The sequence below is a fragment of the Eulemur rufifrons genome, chromosome 4, assembly GCF_041146395.1.
Source record: "Eulemur rufifrons isolate Redbay chromosome 4, OSU_ERuf_1, whole genome shotgun sequence".
In the NCBI taxonomy this organism is placed as follows: domain Eukaryota; kingdom Metazoa; phylum Chordata; class Mammalia; order Primates; family Lemuridae; genus Eulemur; species Eulemur rufifrons.
The window spans coordinates 69,380,428-69,402,556 of NC_090986.1; the positions used below are offsets into that span (position 1 = coordinate 69,380,428).

General features: G+C 36.7%; 1 pseudogene; it reads left to right on the forward strand.

The window, feature by feature from the left end:
- Nucleotides 1-14,280: 14,280 nt before the first annotated feature.
- The window catches only part of LOC138382467 (etoposide-induced protein 2.4 homolog), an 83,311-nt pseudogene continuing 75,462 nt past the window's right edge, over nt 14,281-22,129 (forward strand).

Genomic DNA, 22,129 nt, shown 5'->3' on the forward strand with positions numbered 1-22,129 from the left:
GGGACGCTGTGCTTTGTATTTCTGCTCTAAATTTCTTTCTCCCACCAGATGGCACTGTGGCGTCAATATTTAAAGCTATAGAGACGTTTAAATTAGTTTTCTTTATTCCCTCCACACTATGTGAACCTTCATACTTAATAAATAGGTTCCAGTTCCAAGATATATAAATGTTAACGACATATACTGAACTGAAAGCCCTAAATACTAATCCGCTAAAATAAAAAGCAGCCGAGCTACATTATGTTTTATGAAATATTTATAACAGTCAAGCACAAAAGCAGTAAGAACATTGGTTTACACAGCAAAAGTCCCAAGAAAATCTATTTAAGTGAAGTTTAATGTGGAAATGTTACCACATTTTCACACTGCAAAACTAAAGTGATACAGAGATGATAAATAAATCAAGATGGATGTGGAATATATCTATGTAGGCACACATTATACATTTTACATAATATACTAGGAAAATTTGCCAAAGAGAGCTGCTGAAGTCAGGTTTGATGAAAATGATTTGTGAACTTACACTGTGGGGCAGCCCAAATGCTAAAACATTTCATGGAAGTTCTATATTCAGGAAAGAGTAATTTGTAATTGTTTCTCTTCCACAAGACAAGGGGCACATTAAATGTGGGTTTGTGCTATTCAGTTCCAAGTTTGTACGGAAATAAGGAAGGAATACAGAAATCGAATGATTTTCCCTTAAGTTACATAGAATTGTAAATAACATGGATAACGCACTTTTCAAATCTTATATTTGCTAAAAAAAATGTTTTTAAAGTAGTTGTATTGGTTCCCAGGTTTCACTAAAATAACATACTCCATAGTCAGAAATTTGAAAGTCTTTGAGAAGATTTAAAAATATCTGGCTTAGAATCATATCAGTAAGGTATAAAACCAATGCTTCTTGGAAACTTTAAGTTGTATTTCATCTTACTGTTATGCTCATAGCCACAGTTTTTAGAAGGCAGGTCTCTGGCTTCCTTTAGATTTCCCTATCAGCTTCTTTCCGTGCATATTTGGTTCATAGATATATTAAATACAAAATTTTAACATATTTCTATTAAATATTATTGCTTTCCTGGGGAAAATACATTCTAGTTCTCTTTTTTAGATTAATAAGTGTTTTAGATTAACCTGTTGTAAGTCCTCTATAAATCAGATACTTGATAGCTTATAAATATCTTATCTTCTTTGTATATTCAAACTAAATTCACATATTACCTTAAAGAGGAGGAAGAGAACTAAATCTGCAATACTGTCATGGTATAATGCATACATTAAATGTAAATGTTTGTCTGCCTGAAGTTTAGCTTATAGAAGTTAAAAAAAAATCCAAAATTGGAATTTCTTTTACAGTCAGAGAATAATGTTAAGGGTGTCTAACTTCCCCACATGTTTCTCTTTTCTTTGACAGCATTTATCTAAACCATATATGCTGTCCGTTGATTATTCCATATAATTGTCTCCTTTTATATCAAATTGTTACCCATGAAATTATGTGTGAATTTATGTACACATATTTTTATTAATGTTGAGGTGTGTAACACAGAAATTTAACATTGTTTATAATTATGAAAGATTCCTATTATAAATAATTAGGAAAGAGAAAACTAGATGTTGAGAGAGGGGAGAAAAAAGGTAATGAAGATGGCAGGGGACAGCAGAGGATTTAGCAATGAAGCCTTGTGCCTATTGAGTAAGAAAATAAAGAACAGATGGGACCTTTGGGCCTAGGCCTTAAGAATGAACTCTTTTGGTATCTAGAAGAGAGAAGGAGCTGAGAAATGTATTGCAAAGGCTCACCCAGGCATATTCTGGCAAGAATACTTTAGGAAGTTTAACTAGGAAATTCAATTCCCACGCTATAAAACAAGGAACACATTGAACATGTGCATGGACAATTATCCAAATATTGTATGAGCAACAAGAAAAGAAAACTAATTTATAATCACTGGAATAGTTAAAAGGTAGGGCCAGTTAGCTTAAATTAATTACCAACCTACTAGATTAAGTGTCTTTGCCGACTCTATAAACTCTACTTGAAAAAAAAAACAAAACTTGTTACTACTGGTTCAAGTTAGAATTGCAACTATTAGACACAAGAAGTTCAATGGAAACCCTCAAGGAGAAAAACTAAAATAGAAACGATGGCTACCTCCTAATGATAGGGTGTAGTCTAAAATAATCTTATGTGTAGTCAAAAGACTCCTTAGCAAGGATATGTAATTGACTTTTCCTTTTGATAGATTATTTTTCCTTAAATTAGTCAAAATCCGATGGATACTCAAACCTGTTCTGACTGACATAGTAAATAGCCCACTACTACATTATATTTATGCTATAAAAAAGGCTCCCATAATATAATAAAATTAAAAATTTCTCCCATGTGGACCTTAACTGGGGAGCAGTTGGACCTGCTGAAGCAACAATTTTTAAAAATGACTATTGGCTTCCTTTAGCTTTAGAAAATGGAATAGTTACCTGAAAAACTTGGGGTTGAAATACCCTGAAGGAGCTTTGAGAATTCCAGCAGCAGAAAAAAAGTATCTATTTTTCAGGGAGGAATACATTTCTGGGATTCTAAATTCTTTGTAAGATAGAAACTTATTTAATAACGAGATTATTTGCACTGATACAATTAAAGAATGGTGACATTTTTTCTGTGTATCATATTGCCGGCACTATAACATATGGGCTCAGCTCTGATTTAGTAGTCATTGTAAAATTTTGTTTTATGAACTTAGCTGAATGGTGTAAAAGAATATGCTACAACATGATAATTACAATAGGGGAAACTTCACTCTTTCTGCCACATGAGGTTGCAATAAGAAGTTGGCAGTCTGCAACCCAGAAAAGGGCTCTCACCAGTACCCGACCGTGCTGTCACTCTGATCTTGGACTTCCAACCTCCAAAACTAAAGAACTTCAACCCCTTTGATTCACAAACCATTGTTACTTTATTGGAAATGCCCTTGACCAGCAATGTAAAAGAAAGGGATCATACTGCACTTTTAATTGTTGTGGAACACAGGTTTTCCCTGAGCACTGTATATGCATTTGGAGACATGGGAAGAAGGTCTGATAGAATGTGGCTCGATTGAATGCCTTCAGCTTCAGGAGATGAAAAGTCATAGAAATGAAGTTAGTGTTACTCTTGTTTTACAAAAATGAAAACCAAAGCTCTACAAGTGGCGCTAAGGCCCCCATAGCCATGGTGAAGTCTGGTTACAGCTACAGATTATGGCTCTGTTGACATACCATTTCATTTCTGAGCCTATTATTGTACATGCCCCTTAGATCTTACAAAGATCAAAATCAACATAAAAAGAAAGGGTATAAAAAGAATTTAGGCAACTGCTTAGCTCATTATAGTGCCTTAACTTTCTGGATAATTTTACCAGGGAAAAATTAAGAGGCATTCATAAAGAGTTGGAGAAGATGTCTGTATCTCATTAGTCAAAAGAAGATATATAGAAGACAGAGAAAGTGACAGAAAGTTTGCAGTAGGGCTTCTCTGGTAGTATATTCCATTGATCTCCCTTGAGTTGAATAGCCATATTCCTAGTTAAGTACATGTATGGCTTATCTTTGTGAATATTCTACATGAGCTTGAGAAGAATGTGTCTTCTGCTATGGTGGGGATGAGTATTCTTAACTATCAGTTAGATACAGCGGATTGATGGTTGAACTGTCAGCACTCACTGATGTGGGTGCAATGAGCGTAGACAGCTCTTTCCAAGAGTTTTGCTGTGAAAGGGAGCAGAGACATGGGGTGTTGGCTGGTAGAGAACATAGGGTCAAGGAAGGGTTGTTTTTTTTTTTTTTTTGAAAGAGTTACTTAACCTCTCTAAATGTCAGTTTTCTCATCTATAACGTGTGGACAATAACCTTTGACGTCATTTGGTGTGTTGTGAGGGTGCCTTGAGGCCACCCCTGTAAAGAGCTTAGCCTGGTGCCTGGCACTTAGCAAGTCCTCCATGAACGTTAGACATTAACGTAATTATTAAGGACTTATATCAGGCGTCCAACCATGATGCAGTCACCCATTTGTCCATCTGACAAATATTTGAGAACAGACCATGTATATGCTCTTATTTTTCCAACTTTCTCATATTTCTGGCTTAATGTGATGTGTTATATTTCTTGATAACCATGACTGCAATGACCGCAGTAACTCAGTGTGCATCCACGAACAGATTCAGATGCAGCTGCTGCAGCACTGGATAAAAGAAGATGATTGCTCTCTCCCCACCTTCCTAAATTGTGCCCAACCATCGCAGCCAGGCCCACTGTCTCAGGATTATTTGTTTTACCTGAGCCTTCGATTATCTTGTCAGCTCAGGACTGAAACACAATCCAGATGATGCACAACAGATGTTAGTAGGGTGATTTTTATCCTTAGCAAATGAGAATTATCTTTGTAATCAGAAGTCTAAAATTCACTTGAATGACTTTTAGCTCAGAATAACTGGATTCTTAGATAATTGCTATATTGATTTGCATCCATTTCAAGAAAAATGTTTAGTAACTGTGGTAGTTTTGGAAGAAGAAAAAAAACTCTAATTTCTTAGAGCCAGGCTTGCAGACTCAAACATCTGGAAGTACCAGGCAGGGCGGGAATAAAAGAAAATGCACACATGGAGGGGTGCACAGGGCGAGTTCTGCCCACTCTGCAGGGGCGGCCGGTGCAACCTTGCCTTACGGAAATGAAAGTCCAACTGTTGGCCCAGGTGTGTAGATTTTAAAAGAGAATCAGGAATTCGTCTCTTGATATGAAATATCCTGATTGATAAATTTTGGTTTAAACCTATAAAACATTACAAGGGCAAAGCAAAACATATCTGTTGGCTGAGTGCAGGCTGGAGGTCGCCCACCCCATTTGGATACTGGATATAAGATTAATTTTATCGTTTTCCCTTGGAGAAGAGATTAGCTGAAAGGTAGAGTCAGTGAACTTTGCCTGGTGTAAACTGAGGACCAGTTTATACCATGCTGACATAATTTGTTCACAGAGGCTTTCTGTGCTCTTGCTTCTTTTCCTGGAAAACCAGTAGCCTTTGGTCAGAGAACTGTTGTATTACTTTCAAGGGTTCAAATGGCTGGGGAATGCACGCTGTCTTTGAGCAAGCTGTGTCTGAGCGCTGACACCTTTGCATCTTTTGGAAAGAAATGTGGAGCACAGACTTTGGAGTTACAAGGACCAGAATTAGAGCCTGAATCTTCTGCTTTGGATTTATGAGCTTTAGATTTAGATTTAGGAGTGGATTTTTCTAACAATCAGTTTTCTTATTTATAAAATGGAGATTATTAGGATACCATGGGTGGTTGCAATGATTAAGTGAGATGATGCATGTAAAGTTCTTTCTGAAGTATTGGGCACAGTGAAGACTTTGTAAGTGTTAGCTTCTTGCCTTTATGAATATAATGGTAGGTTTGATTGTCATCACCTCTCATAGAGCCCGAGTTCTCTGTCGTGGTGCCGTAGGAAGCCTAAATGTAGTCTTGATACTAGTTTAAAAAAACAAATTTGGCTGAGGATTTGGCAAGAGGTTTATTTTAAGAAATGAATATGCAAGGATTGTTTTCCATTAATAGCTACAAGTGAAAACAAGGGCTATTGTCATGCATGTTTTTTTAAAAAAAAAATAGCATCTAGTTCTGTTCTTTCTGAGAGCTTTCTGACATGATTCCACACTGATCTGCTGCTTCTTGGTTTCAGTAGTATTTATATTACTACATTAATTTACCAGTGGACAGTTTGTTCTCTTCTTTGTTAGTTTTGTTATCTTAGGTTTTGAGAGGCTTACTGTGCATCTGTTGTAAATTTTTCTTTGCACTCAATATAATGCTGGGTATGAGTAAGCACTCAGTACTTAATACTGATTTGAATTTTCATGATAATGCATGATAGTTGATATGAATACTTTGAGCCCTGTTTTTGTTGTTGTTGTTGTTGTTTTTGTTTTCTTTAGACAGAGTCTCACTCTGTTGCCCGAGCTAAAGTGCCTTGGTGTCAGCCTAACTCACAGCAACCTGAAACTCCTGGGCTCAAGCAATCCTTCTGCCTCAGCCTCCTGAGTAGCTGGGACTACAGGCATGCTCCACTATGCCTGGCTAATTTTTTCTATATATTTTTAGTTGTCCAGCTAATTTCTTTCTATTTTTAGTAGAAACGGAGTCTTGCTCTTGCTCAGGCTGGTCTTGAACTCCTGAGCTCAAACGATTTTTTTAATAGTTTATTTAAATTCTGTCCATTTCTTTATAAATTTACTGTAAGGTCTTTACAATTTTTGTTGTTATTATGAACGAAGTATTTTCACTTAGATTTTTCAAGTAGGTTATTGCAGCTACATAGGAGACTATGAAATTGATATTAGCTTGGTAATTAGACAAGTTTCTGAGTTCACTTATGAGTTTTGATAATGTTTTAGTTGATTTCCTTAGTAGACAATAACGTAATGTGCAAATTAGGATAGTTTTACCACTTTTTTCCTGACATTTATTTGCCTGGATTGTTTTTTCTTATTATTGTATTAATTAGAATGTCTAGATAGATATATTCAATTATACTGGTGAAAGGAGTGTTGACTTTAAAGGTGATTGCATTTTTCCACCATTAAATACTATGTTGGTTTAGATATAATTTTTAACTATGTTGGGGATGAATTGTTCTGTCCTACATTACCATATCTTCCTTTGTATTGAATTAATAGACAAAAAATTTCTATAATACAATCATTTTCATTCCCATGGAACTTCTACTACATGGATATTAATTACTCTGAGTCTTATGTTTTATTTGATATTTTCATTCACTCAATAAACATTAACCAATTCCCCTTTGCTCTCACTGTTCAAGATATAGTATCCACCAACTATTTTGACCACTGATCACTTATTAATAACGTTATAACTTTTCATTGAGTCTTTTTTTATCCCGTATTTTCTTCAATTTCCTTATTTGATGCCTCTTGTTCACACTGTTTGCTTAGGTTTGTACAGTGATAATTATAGTGAAGTGTTTAGTTTGATCAGTATTGGCATTAGAGTGAATTTTCTCATGGTTCCCTCACAAATGGACAAGACCAGGAGGCAAAGAGAGCTCCTTGGAAGTATAGATCTTATCTTCTGGGTTTGGAAGCTCCATTTAATTTCCTTTTAACTCCTTTTTAATTTGATTTTTGAGAAAGAAGAAAATATCAATATGTGTTAGAAATTCAGCTATGTTAAACCCGAAGTCAATATTTGAGCCAGAAGAAGAAAAGTTAATGTTTTCTTTGAGCCTGTAATTATCATCATCACTCTCATCATCACTATGACCACCATTTACTGGTCACTTATATTTACCAAGAAATCAATGCTTGCTTAATATTAAAAATGAAATGTTTGTACTTGAAATTGTGCACGTCATTATTTTAATCATTCTGTTCTGAATAAAGAGGATGAAAAATGAAAGCTTTACTCTAGTTTTCCTCGGCCAGCTCAATGACGTACTGCTTGAGAAATAGAAAAGCTGGAGTTTTAACTCCCTATTTGATATGGCAGCCACCCCGTGCCTGGAAGGGCCATCTGTGTCATGCTGCGAGCCTGTTAAAAGTGTCCTCATGTTTTTTTCCACTGATGTGGTCCTCAGTACTTGGCAATCTTCCCAGTGGAATAGAAGGCTATACCCCTGATAATCCACCAGCCTGCTGCCACTTCCAGCCCAAACTAGTCTGGTCTGTCTTCTTAAATAGGCTATTCCTTCCTACATGGTCAACTTTGTAATTAATTATTTTTTTTCTCTGCCCCACCAGAATTATATTTAGCAGAAATAAATTCCTTTGTATTAATAGTAAATTGCAGTGCCACCCTTTTCCAGATTGATTTAACACTGTTGAAAAAAGTCTTCCTATTCTTGCTGTTCTGATGCCTATTTCAGTAAGAGTCTAGGAGGGGAGGAATTTACAATGGGCATTCAAGTCACAAAAGTTCATTCAGCATAGAAATTTTGAGCCCCAGCTCTGTTCCAGACCGTGTCGTAGGCATTGAGGTATAGTGGTGGGCAGAGAGTGCCCAACCTCAATGCAGGGAGAAGATGCAGCCTCTTGGGGTTTTACGTGGAAATTGTCCCATCTATTTATTTATTTTGTGTTACACCTTATCTTGAATTAATGAGTATTTCATGTAGCTAGCTTAATCTTGAAACAAAGTAATGTATAAATGAATAAAAATAAAATATTAACTGTGTGCACATAAAAGAGATTTCACGAGGCCCATCCTTCAAGCACAATAAGCCTTATCCAAAAAGCCTTGAATGCTGGCTCAGCTGCGTAACAATCTCCCTGTCCCTTCATTCTTTCACTGTGTGACACGTATGACACCTAAGATTCCCTAGGCCCTTGCAGAGGGGTTTCATTCATTGTTTATTGGAAACTCTAATCGCAAATAACTTTACTTCTATATTGTATTCTTTATTTTGAAAACTGGTTGACATACGTAGTAATCTCAGACTCTTCTATCCAAACTTTTAAAAACTATTGCCACAACTTTATTCTCATAAGTCTTAGAGGCTGCTGTAGCAAAAAACATAAAGGCATAGGCACGTTAAATATAGGATATTTATTTTCATATACTAGTCTGAATAATTGGGGTCAAATCCTTTCTAAAATAGTAGTTATACCACATTTCAATCTTTATAATGCACAAATTCATAGTATTAAAATGCAATCCCTATAGTATCATTCCATTTCAAAGCTCTGCTGCAAATCTCTTTCCGTTTATTTGGTATATAATTTTTGGATAATAGGCCCATTTTTTTCTTGCTCTTTTCTGCTCTGACTACAAGCTTAATACATATAATTCGACATTTCTTCATCATCATCGTTGTTTCTAACATTGGTGCTCACTGCAGCCATGTGATGCCTATATAAATGCTAATCCACCACTCATTTTCTCCTGAAAAGCATTTCTTTTTCTTAAAGTAGAAGCTTTAATTGCATCTGGGTAAATTGCCACAGTTCCAGTGATAGATTTGGGGACTCTGATTAAAAGTCACTTAGTTGCAGAGAAGCTCTGTTCTCTTTAAACCAGTTTAGGTGCCTGAGGCCTGTCAGTATAAATGGTCTCTATTGCTGCAGCCACAGAAATGCCTGATTAAATTAATTACTAGTTCTTTAGATGTTCATTAAAGCAATCCCATAAAACATTTGTTTGAATTGCTAGGTAGTGACTTATCTATGCCTGATATACTCAAGACAATATGGCTTATTCATATCAACACGGGAGAGATGAGGACAGACAGAACACAGTGCCAGAGTCCGGCTCCGGGGCAGGGCAGAGGCAGAGGAAAGAGACTAGTGTCATGGTTGACTCTAGATGAAGACAAAGGGTAGTAATGGAATTTTCAGCCAGGCATTTGTTATTTATCAAACATTGTCTGAAGTCCATTATGCCCCATACTATGTTCAATAGCTTGTAGATGAAAAATCTGTCACTCTCCTGGGGAAGCCCCCAGCCTGGTTGGGAAAGGAAACCAATACAGAAACAATTACCATACTGCACTCCGAGTGCTACAGGGGGCACAGGTTCTACAAAAAGTGGAGGAGAGAGCCTATATTCAGACAGGGGCCATTAGTCAGCAATCTGGTGAGTATTTACTGTATCTTCTGGTTAATCTGTCATGAACCATTATGTTAATGGCCAGACTGTAGTTGGGAGATTGGCTTCAATTCTGGAAAAGAGACAGGTGTGAAAAGTCTGACAACTCTGTCCAGTCTGGGGTCTAGAAGAGGATGCTGGTTCCAGTGGGGACTTCGTAGCAGGGATAGTAACTGATCACAGGAAAGAATAGAGACAAGGTGTATGGAAAAGGGTAGTTCTTTCAGGATGAAGAGGGAGATAGTACAGGGATAGTTCTTAGTGTGTTAGGACCCTGATAATAATTCACATCACCAAAAGAAGGAGAGAGGGGCGAGGCTGGAATCCAGAAGTCATGATTGCCTCGTGGATCTCCGATCTGAAGGGAAAATTAGTTTTATACTCAGGAGATAGTGAAGATGTGACTGCTGCTCTATTTCCAACCTGGGTCAGTACGGACTCAGGAACAGGAGTGTGATCTGGATCTGCATGTTAGGGTGCCCGTTTATTCCTCCGTAAGAAGCTGGGAATGAAGGTAGAAAGGGAACTGAGTTTCACAAATGTTCATGATTATATAAAAAGATATGCATATAAATGTAATATGTTTCAAAAATTCTATTTGTTTTTTATTTCAGTTCTATGAGGACTTTAATGTTTTATCTTAAAAATGTTTAGATTAAATGTCCTTTGAAATTTACTAATGTGACTGTTAGCTTCTATGAACCTGCTGGTGTTTAGCAGCATTCCTGGCTGCTACCCACTAAATGCCAGTAGCACCCACACCCCCTCACCCTCCCAAGTCAGTGCAATAAAAAATATTTCCAGACATTGGAAAAATCACCCCTAGGTGAAAACCATTGCTTTATATTTTAGAGCTTGAATAACTATATAACATTATATTATTTGCTCCATACATACATTTCTTTAAATTATTTTTTTCAATTCCTTTCCTAGAGCATGGCTTGGTTTCTTTGAGACGAAAGACATTCAAAGATGTCATCAAACCTTATCTATGGGAAATATTTTAAGAACAATCACCAACACCATTATCCTGGAGACACTTAATTCTATCATTCTTCACTGGCTACCACAAAAAATAAGCCAAATAATTAAAAAAAATCCAGACCTATTGAGAAGACTGGTTGCTTTTCTAGGAGAATCGTCCCTGAAGCCTGATTTTTCCATAAATGAACAAACCAATCAACCAAATGCATTGGAGACAGTGCCATGTTCACCATGCAAAGTGTAAGTGGCAAGCCCACGGACTACTGGAACAGCCACACAAACCCCCTGAGAAGTGCTGATTACTCTAGCTTGCCTCTTTTCATTGGTAATATGTTTAAAATAAGCAATTGATGTTATAGATTATATTTCATGGCATGGCATCTCATTTTTATCCTTCCTCATAGATTTACTTTTTGTTATTATAAAGTAACATTATTCTTCAAGTATAAGCTTACTGCACGGCGTCCAGAACAGTGTTTGGTACTCATTAAATACTTGCTGACTTAATGACTAGATGGTCACAAGACGCCATGTCACTACAAGGTTCTCTTTAACAGCAAAAATTAAATCCTTTGCCAACTAATTTGAGAATACATTATTTGCAAGGTTTTCTCTTTTAATCTGTGTAGTGGATGTCTTGGTGCACAGCCTTTGTGAAGCACTCATTTCCCCAGGGTCCAGGAATTCTGGCTGCTGATGGCTCAGAGTTGAGAATTTCCTAAGAATTACCCTCAGTCAGTAGACGCTGGGGGAAGCCTGCATCCAACGCTGATTTAGAGATACAATTTGGACAACTTTAGATGGTCATCCTAGTGCCAGTGCACTCCATGGGAAGCATGGAAAGCTGTTTCAGTTTCATACCTACTCAGTGTCTCCCTCTGCCCACTCCTCAAAAGATGCTCTTCCCCTCACCCCACAGCACGCCCCAGAAAGCTTCCTGTATGCAAATGTCCATCCTGGGGTCTGCTCCCCTGGAGACCTAATCTCTAGCATTTGGTGCCGGGAGCACACCATAGTCTAAAATGGGCTTTTGGAACTGAATAGTCTCTGGCCTATTAGCAAGGAAGACACCATCATTGGTAACAAGTGGAATGTGGACAGAGCCCGGCGTGCTGCGGCAATGAAGTTGCTGAAACTTTCACTGGTGGTGAACTGGGATGAGCTACTGCAGTTCTCAACGGCATGGTACCCACTCCCTCCAGGGAACATTTGGCAAAGTCTGATTGTTGTAATGTGTGTGTATGTGGGAGAGGGATATTACTGGCATCTAGTGAGTAGTGCTCAGGGAAACTATTCCATGTGACACTGTAATGAGATGTACCTGACATATATTTGTTGAAACCCATAGAATTGTACAACACAAACAGTAAACCTTAAATGTAAACTATGGACTTCAGCTAATAATGATGTATAAATAGTGACTCATTAATTGTAACAAATGTACCACATTATTGCAAGATTTTGATAATAGAAGGAACTGTGTGCAGGGGAGGAACGCATACAGGAACTCTGTGCTATCTGCTCAACTTCTTTGTATGTCTAAAATTGTTCTTAAAAGTGAAGTTATTATGAATCGTTAAAAAAAAAACACTAGATAAATGGAATTTAACAGAGTATAAAAATTTCATTGATACCACTTTGATTTTTGATTTCGTGTTGCCCATAACCTTTAATAAACAAATGCATGTTAAATTTTGCTATTGTACCAACGAAGAATGTCCATCATTATCTGAAAAGACTATTAAAATATATTTTCTTTTTCTAACTACTTATCTGTGTGAGATCAGATTTTCTTTATGTACTTCAACCAAAACAACATGTTACGTCAGATCAAATGCAGAAGCAGATATGAGAATCCAGTTGTATTCTATCAATTCCCACATTAATAAATTTGCAAAAAGTGAAGCAATGCCACTCTTCGCACTAATTTTTGAAAAAAATTTAATTAAAATTAGATATTTATGTAAACATGCAATATGCTTATTATTTTAACTTTTAAATAAATCAAATATTTTTAAAGTAAGTGGGGAGCTAATTTGAAACTAGGAAAATATTATTTCCCATCAAAATTTCACTCATATTTTCAAACATCTATTGATGATCATTTCCTGAATCAATTTTTACTGTGGTGGTTGCCAAAAGGTGATATTCTAAATTCATAATTACCTCTACATTTATTGCTTGGTATTTTACTGTAATGTAGGGCAATTTCTTTCCCTCATTCATTCGTTCATTTATATATTTATTAATATATCAGCATGGACTCACGGATTCCTATTTTACTCCATGGGTTATATTTCATTTTTATCATTTATTTGCCGCTGTAATTGTTCCAGGTTTGGACAGTAAGAGCTCCTTCAAGGCGACTCCTTTGCCCTTTTGATATGTCCAAATATTCTTTGATTCCTTCTTTCCTTTCTCCTACTACAAAATGTTCCAGTTGTGCCTTATACTTTTCCGGCACTAGATCATTCATTTTCCCATGAAGTCTTGTTTTTGTTTAGCAGAAAACAGTATTTAGAAAGCAAGTCCTGAGTGCTAGGTGTGCTTCTTGCTACTGGGCTTCCAGACGTCCTCAGCAGGCAGAACTAGGAAAACATACACACAAACATGCATATGTATAGGCTCACGAACATCTGCATCTCTGTCTGTACCCATCCATCTATAAATGTTAAAAATCATGAGTTTACAATTCCAACCACTTCAGAATTTACTCTCACCTTCCTCCGTTCTATATTTGTATTTTCACAAATAGTGAGAAACCTGGCTCTCATAATTATCTATATATTCATTTAGTTTTGATATCCTGGCATATAACCTATTTCTAACCACCTGGGTCATCTCCTCTTCCTCAACCTGTCTACATGTGGAGGCTCCTTCGGGCCATGTCCCAAGCTGCAGTTCTTCTGATTATATGTTATTCTAACATGATGAATCTCTCCCTTTCCCATTATACTCTATCACGATTAAAGGGAACAGTAGAGTAGTTTTATTCTTTTGTTCAGAATAAGATCCAAGGGTATGATGTGGGTCACCTACACCCAGGATCAGCTGCCTAATTTTGTCAGGCCCAGTGGAAAACAAAAATGTGGACCCCTTTGCCGGCACGGAAATCAATCTCTCCTTCCTTTCGGCTGTCATCTCAACCTTCAACTGACAGAATGACCCCACAAGGTGTGGCAACCTCTGAGCTGGTGCAAACTACTGAGGTACCTGAATCAGGTGTGGAAGACAGGTTTGCGCCCAGCAAACATGCTGCGGCACTGTCAGCCCAGCACCACAGTCCTCCTCTAGACCCTGCAGGGAACACACAAGAGACCCTGACCTTCCCCATGACCACTGAACAGGTCCCTGATGGGGCAGAGGGAAACAAGAGGGTGTAGGCCTTTTCTTCCCCATATAACTTGGTTGCTGCCCTAGATGTAGTGGTCAGAGGTCAGAGAATGGGGGCAAGGAGGGGAGGCAGGGCAGGACCCAGGGCCACAGAGGATGGGGAATGGGCTACCCAGAGTTACTCTACTGGACTGTACTTGCAAAATATAAAATCAAAGATAAAATTATTAAGAATTTCAAGGTGGCGACCACAGAGCCTTAAACTCTAAGTGTGGGGGCCCTTTTGAAAGTGGAGCCTTGTGCGATTGTGCTGCACGAACGTCCATGAAGTGGGCCCTGTACCTCTTATACAGTGAGGTAAAGGAGACTCATCGTTGCCCTGGCTCCTCAAGACAGAGTGGTGGTGGCCGTGTAGCCAATGGGAACTTAAAGGAGTTAGTGGAAACAGTTGGAGGTGGAACCATATGGCATAAGCCAGGTGGCAGAGCGGAGGCATATGGTTTGGGATGGATGGACAAGAGGTATCACCATCCTAGAATTCCCTGAGAGAAAATACCAGGTCCTGCTACCATGTGGTAGGACTCAGAGTACCAGGATTTGTAGTATTTAAGTAAATGTGACTGCAGTTGCATTCAAAGAATGTTCAAACTGGAAGGTTGGTCACACTTGGACCTCATTCTTTCCCACTGCTCTATTAGCTTAACAGCAATTGAGACTTGCAAAGGTTCTTTTTTGTTCCTGAAGTTCCTGGTACGTGCTTGCCACAGGAGAGGTGCTCAACAAATGTCAGCTGAGTGAATCAATAGCACCCACACATGTTCAAACATCGCATGCAAGGTAATTCAGTCTAGTTAATATTCTACTTGGTTTAACTCTAATATCATGAAAATATTTCTTTTTTTCTTCCTTACAAAGTTATGGAGCTCAGTAAAATTTTGCAGAGGAAGAGAATCATTATTTTTAATACTTTTTTCTAGATAGTAATTCCTTCTTGATAACAAAAAAAAATATGCAAGGCAAATTTTGTATATCCATTATCATTTGGGATGGGCAGGCATATATGAATTGAGTGCTATACTAACAAAATAACCAGACATCCACCCCAGCAGTAATTTAGTATCAAATTATGCCATGAGTCACATTAATTTGTCCATGACTAGAAGTCTTTCTGGAGAATTTGGTCAGTAACCCTCTCATGCACTAATTGCAGTAATAGGATAGGAGTAAACTGTAAAGACAGGGCACCTCTTCAGCAAGGGTGGGGTCCTTGGACCCTGCACATTGTCTCAAGGTCCTTGGTGACAACAGTGTCCAAGATACTCCATTCCTTTCTCTAACCCCTGTTTTAATTCTCCATTCTGGGAAGGAGTAATGTGGAGATGCTAGAACAGAATGTTTGGAGAAGAAATTTTTGCATGTCCTCTCTCTTTGGGTGTCTTCTGAGGCCACACCTTTGAGATAAATGACTGTGACAAGGATCCTTTATTGAGTGCACCTCTCTCGGGCCTTTATTCTCTCATATAAAGCTGGTCCAAGAAAAAATTCTGAATTTAGCGATGTTTGTTATGACTAATCTCAATCTCTCCTTTTCTCTCTTTTATTCTGACTTGGGTACCTAGAGTTTTAATGGCTTTCTTTATACCTGATCAAAATATGTCCTCAGAGCATTTAACTGGAGTTGGGAGGCCTGCTCAAGGGCAAATTCTGTAGCTCACTGGTTACGTAACCTTCAAAAAAAATCACATTGTCTTTTTGAGTTTCCATTTCATCATCTTTAAAATTTGTATACTGATACCACCTTGTGAATTATATATGTTTATGGTATAAAATCTGCTCAAACATAAACTATTTAAACATTTTATAAACAGACCTACTGAGTGATCAAGGAGAGATTGAGCTTGACAGGTTAGCTTTTCCATTTTCACATTCAATTTAATAGAGAATTGTTATCTTTGCCTTTTGACCAAATAAATAAAAATATTATAGTCGAACTCAGCAGCAGGTGTAGATATTTGAAGAGTTGTGAAAGGAAACATTGAAAAATGTGTGTGTCAGCCTAATATTCTCATTTCGGAAGGCTCTCTGGATCTGGAAGCTTCAGACTCTGATGTAGGCATGAAAATTCTTTTTTTTTATCAGCACTTTAATGGTGTAACCAAACTGTGATGAGCGAACCCAGGAATTCACAACCGCTACCCAATACTCCCGGTTCATCTGTTTTGAACTTGATTGATTCAGCAACTATGCTTTGATGTGGTAAAATGGATATTGAGCAGTTGTGAGAGGTGTGACATATAAATATCTTAAATTTAAAAATGGACTGAATATGAAAATTTCTGTCATCGCTAGAGCTTGCCTATTTGTTTATGTCTGAGGCTTTGCTGTTATGGGACTGAAACCAAAACATTCTTTGATTCCTGTAAGAATATCTACATACTGTTGAAAGACACAAATATAGTTGTATCGGTATAAAATATTGCCTTTGTTTAAACAACAATGTGTTAGGTAAATAACATGTTTAAAACTCAGGGAAAAAATGGGAGGTCAGATTATTTTAAATATTTAAGAATAGGGAATAATACCTGATCAAAACCAAACCGCAAGAGGATCTCATCATTTCCTGATTGGTGTTCCATAAAATTGCCTAAGTTTGCTTATTTTGACATAATTAGTTACCAAGTTGTGAAACACATTTCTACTCCCATGAGGAAAACATTAAACCTTAAACTTTAAATTAAATTTTAAATTATCATTGATTTACCAGCTGTACCTAAGCCAATGAAGTTGTCTATTATCTATGTGCCTGCAAAGACATTTACATTGCTTTAAAGACATTTTAATTTCTTTAATAGCTCCAGGAAGAGACTTGGAAGATAATACTGGGAATTCATTGATTTGCTTGAGGATGTATTTGTCAGCAAGGGAGATGGCACATTTAAATGGGATAATTAAGGACAATTTAATAAAGGAACCATTTACAAAGGTGTGGGCTGGGCTGAGAAAATCGGCAAGGGATGACATACCTCAAGACTAGCAATAGCAGGAAGCTCTTACCAGCTTAGATCTGAAGGAGGTGGGTATTGGAACCCAGAAAGAAATGTTGTTGTTGCTTTAGATGCAGCTGTGGTCATAGGGGAGGGATGCCAACCAGGTGATCTGAACTTTGGTAAAGTGACACACCACTGCCAACCTGCACCCTGGCAAGGGTTAGCAGGGGGATAAAAACTCAGTTGTCATTGTCCTTCCACATGTAGTTATTCCCTTCCCTAGGCCAAATCCAAGTGGAAGTCAGAGAGAGCCTGTGCAAGGCACAGAGCAGGATGGAGAATAGAATGTAAATACAGAGGGGAAAATGTAAAATCTCTTGTACACTTTCCATTCATTTTTGTCAAAAATATTTCACCTTACAACAAATTTAAATTCCCCCTGTGGCATATTTCCCTGCAAGAAAAATATACTAAGTCATGGTCGAAGACACACAGCTTCTGTTCTTCATGCTGAATTTTTCAACTATATTTCAGCCTTTCCTTCCTGCTTCTATAAATACTTTAATCTTTTCCTGTATGAGACACACATAATGCTGGACTCACTCTAAGTTTTCTAAAACCATTTCTTGAAGCAGTCATTTTTAAGAACAGTTTTCAGTATCAAAAATTTGATGACATTTCATATGATAAAATGCTACCTAGCCATGAATTTGCTAGGGATTACTTTTTCTATTATTTTTTCAAAAGACACAAGTATTAAATTGAGGTGTGGGTTATTTTTACAGAGACTGAGAGATGCTGTGGTTTTTCAGAATGATAGGTGAAATATAAACAGGTGTACACTGAATAATGCATTTGTTTAGATGAGTTTAAAAAGTTAATTACCTTCGAGGGTTTGTTGTCGTTCTGACTTGTTGAAAACAATTCATGAATACATTACTCCCATTTTAAGAGTATATCCACATAATATAAACAGAAAATAATAACTACCTACTAATGAATTTTTAGGTGGAAATCATCTTAGATGGATATTCTAAAATTTAGGCTATGGAAATTATAATTTACTTGAACATGTAAAGGGAAAACACACTATGGCATTCTTGTATATATACTGTCTATGAATATAGACAGTGGGTACAGATACTGTTCTAATTCATTTGATTGCTTTGTAACTAATACATAGCAGTAACAAGAAAGAACCTCATTTCACCTTTTCATGCCTGTGTAAATTCATTTCCATTTTCTCCTTTGTCCTTGAGGAGTTATTAACAGCAGTAATTGTTTTTCTTCCTTGCTATCTGAGAATGCATCTCTGTTTTCCTTTAAACTTTGATGCAGAAATCACTGCTTCTGTGAAGTTTGGGACACTAGCTATAAATATAATTTGACAAAATGCTGAACTGAAAATTAACTAGAAAATAACAGATGAAGTATTTGTATTAAGTCTAAATTTGGTGAGAATAGAAAATGCAATGATGGATTTTGTGTATCTCAAATAGCTCACTCATCTTAAGTCCATGGCGGCGTCTACATATTTGCATTATATATGATGAATTCATAAGTTTGGGGTACAAAAAAGTTCTTTAAAGACACCTTTAATAGGTATTAATATTTCCTCTGTCTAAAGGACATAAAGGAATCCACCATCATCTCAAAGCTCAATAAAACTATTACATGCAAAATGCTCCAAATAATTTTTATAAGATAAAGAAGTAGTGTACTGTAGTCTGAGAAAAGCAAATGATATGGTCATGATAGAAATTAGCTATATTTAAATATTGTAGTAGGCTCGTAAAGTGATGGGTTAAGATATATTCTCTATTGAACCCATCATTAATCAATCAATCAACCAACCAGAAATTAACCATTGGGCTTGTCTCTTGAGCATAACACCATCCCTAACCCTGGAGTTATGTCATATGTTGATAATTTGGTGTATGTTACAATGCATAGAAGAAATGTTAACTAAAAATATATGGTTTTATGAGAATACAATATTTACTACATTATCATAATAATTATAGTATTTTAAATAAATATTATTTATGGTAAAACTGTCTAAGAAATATTATTGTGCAATAATAATTTAAAAGTATTAATCTAAGAATCAATGATATGTGGTTTTAAATCCTGGTTTTAACCTTTATCACCTGTTGGAACTTGGATTATTCCAATTGTCTGGAACACTTTTCTCATCTGAAACACTTATCTCATGCAGTTTTTGTGAGAATTAAATGAGATAATACCTCTAGAAGGTCTGAAACTAAGTAGAAATGCAATTAATTTTCCTTTAATCTTTTTTACCTTCCTTTTGCTTTCTCTAAATTCAGAACCATGAAAAGTATAAAAGCAAATTTAGATTTAAAAGGCTATTAAAAAGGGACAGCTGTTATGAAAATGTTAGAACTAGAAGAGAGATCTAACAGAAAACATTTATGTTTACAAGTTTATTTAATGAATGCTTGTTTAATATTCACTATGTGCCAGAAACTGATCTAAGCATTTTATAAATATTAATTCATTTAATCTACATAACAACTATAAGGTAGGTACAATTATTATTCCCCATTTTGTAGGTGAAAAAAACTGAATCACAGACAGGTTAAATATTATTAATTTGCCCACATTCACACAGCTAAAAAGTACCATATTTTACAAAAGCAAAAACAAAAACAATAGACATTGTGCACCTACTTATGTGATGATGATGATGGTGATAAAATAACGGCTAACATTTACATTTGACAGAATATGTGCCATGTACTTTCTGAGCAACATACAAGTTGAAGAGATAGGTATGGTTATTCTTCTGTCTTCCAGATGAGGCATATGAACCACAGAAATGTTAAGCGACTATATTGCCTAGATTAGAAGAGTTAAGGAGTGTACCTTTACAGAAATACTGTCTTGTTTCAGTACCACAAACATTTGAACATGTGCGGTCCTGCTTTGGTTCATGCCTTAGCCATGTTTATGGTATCCACTTGATGATCACTTTTCCATTACGAAAACCAGTTGGTCTGCAATGCTATCATGTTTTTGGCCTCCTGAAAACCTCTGTTGGCCACTGGTAGAGACAATAAACTGTACTTGTACCTGACAGGATACTGTTGCTATAGCAACCTGCTACTCTGTGGAGCCCCTGCCATTCTCTTCTTATAGTGCCCAGAGCTCCATTTTCAACTTAACTAAGCATGTCTGGGGCTGTGACACAGATAGGTCGTTTTAAAATTTTACTTGTCTAATAATAAGTTCCATTCAGCCCCTAATATGCTTCCTCAATCTGTTTCTTCTATTCCCCACACAATCTGTTCCTCCTAACTATTTGTCTCATTATTGGTCCCCTTGCCTTAAAATCTCTTCCCTTGCCCTCTAATGCATGCTCCTACTACTCCTACAGCATTATCACTCCAAAATACAGCTTGAGGTTTTCCCAGTATCTCCATGTTTTTAAATGCCTACCATAAGACGATGTCCAAATTTCTTGATATGACAAAGTAGCCATTAAGGGTACAGAGAGCTGATGAGTTAATAATGAACAAGGATGCACAGTATACTAAGGTTGGACTGCAACCTGATTTATTTGACATTATAGATATCACTAAGCCAAAAAAAGCTAAAATGATGCTCTTAAAAAGTAAATTATTTAGGGTAGCAAACAACAAATAACCATAAGTTTAACTGTAAATTATATTCCTGCTTTATCCCTTCCTCAGTAGTTTGCGTAAAGTGGTTAGTTTTGTAAATATTTGTCTTGAGGGGAAAATATACTGTCAAACTTCAGGGCTTAATTTTTCAGGAAAATAACTGTGATTAAACAATACAATATAAATTATGAGTTGATAATAAATAAATTTTTAATAGTCAGATAAATAATTTAAGCAATTTGTGTATTTCAAATACCATTCCAGTTAGAAATTGTAATTAGGTAGTCGGGAGGAGTTTTCATATCTTTGGAAAATGCTTCTACAACTTTATACAACCCACACTCCAACTCTGGCTGTGAAATTGTTGCTCAGTTTGAATTCTCCATCCTTAGAACAAGTCATTATGATAAAATGGGAAAAAAAAATAAAAAGGAACCTGCACCCCATCATGTTCTTAGCAAAACCACACAGCATAAACTCAGGCTACAGAGTTCCAAATAGTCCAAGCTATTTTAGAACAACAGTGTCTATTTTTCATTTTGAATTACTGCAATTTCAGTAGCAGCTGTTGCACTGAAAATTATAATGGTCAACATTTAATCAACACAATTTTTTTTCCCCTTCATCTATCAATCGTTTGCTTCAGTTACCATAAAAATCTGAAACTTTCGTTGGCAGTTGGTAACTTTAAAAGCTTCATTATAATCTGGCCCGACCTACTGATCTCCCATTATTTCCCACTACTTCCTAACATGCAATCTGGGCTCTGTTTCAGCAGTTTCCTAACATACCAGCCTCTCTTCTCCTCCCGTCACTTCGCACTTCTAGAAAACCATCTGTTTTTTCCCCTACTCTGTACAAACACTGTCTTTTTTGATATCAAAAGCTAGTCTCACCTACTGAAGAAAGTTATCTTTGCTTATGCTAATTTAGCTTTATATGATTTCCTTATCTCTAGACTTCTGTAAACCTCTTAATTTTACCGCTTAATTGAACATTACTGGTCTTGCCTCCCCAATTTGATTGCAGATTTAGTGAAGCAAGAATCATATCTCATGTTCTTCCTGCTCCTTTACAGGATATAATAGTGTCTGTACACAAGAAAAATCTTGCTATTTCATTGTGTGCTAATGAAGCAACATTCATTTATCTTTCTTCTGAGATTCTGTAACATTTTGTCTTAGCATTTTACTCTGATGGTCTAGACCTCATACAAAGGTATTTGCATGTGCCTCACTCACGCTTCTGTAAGCAACTTGAGTTTATTCAGTCATGATCATATCTAGTATGTATTAGCAGTGTGCTATGCACTGGAGTAAACAACATGAGTAAATTTCTGCCATCAAAGAGCTCACAGTCTCGAAGCGACCTTCAGGGGATGGAAGATTGGCACTAAGGCGGGATAGGGGCTGCAGCAGTCACATGGAGAGACTCACTGACCTTGTCCAGCATGGAGAGGGCATAATGGTCGATCTGGGTATTAAAATAGGAGCAAGACTTCACTAGTGGAAGAGACAGTCTGGGGAAGGATATTTAAGT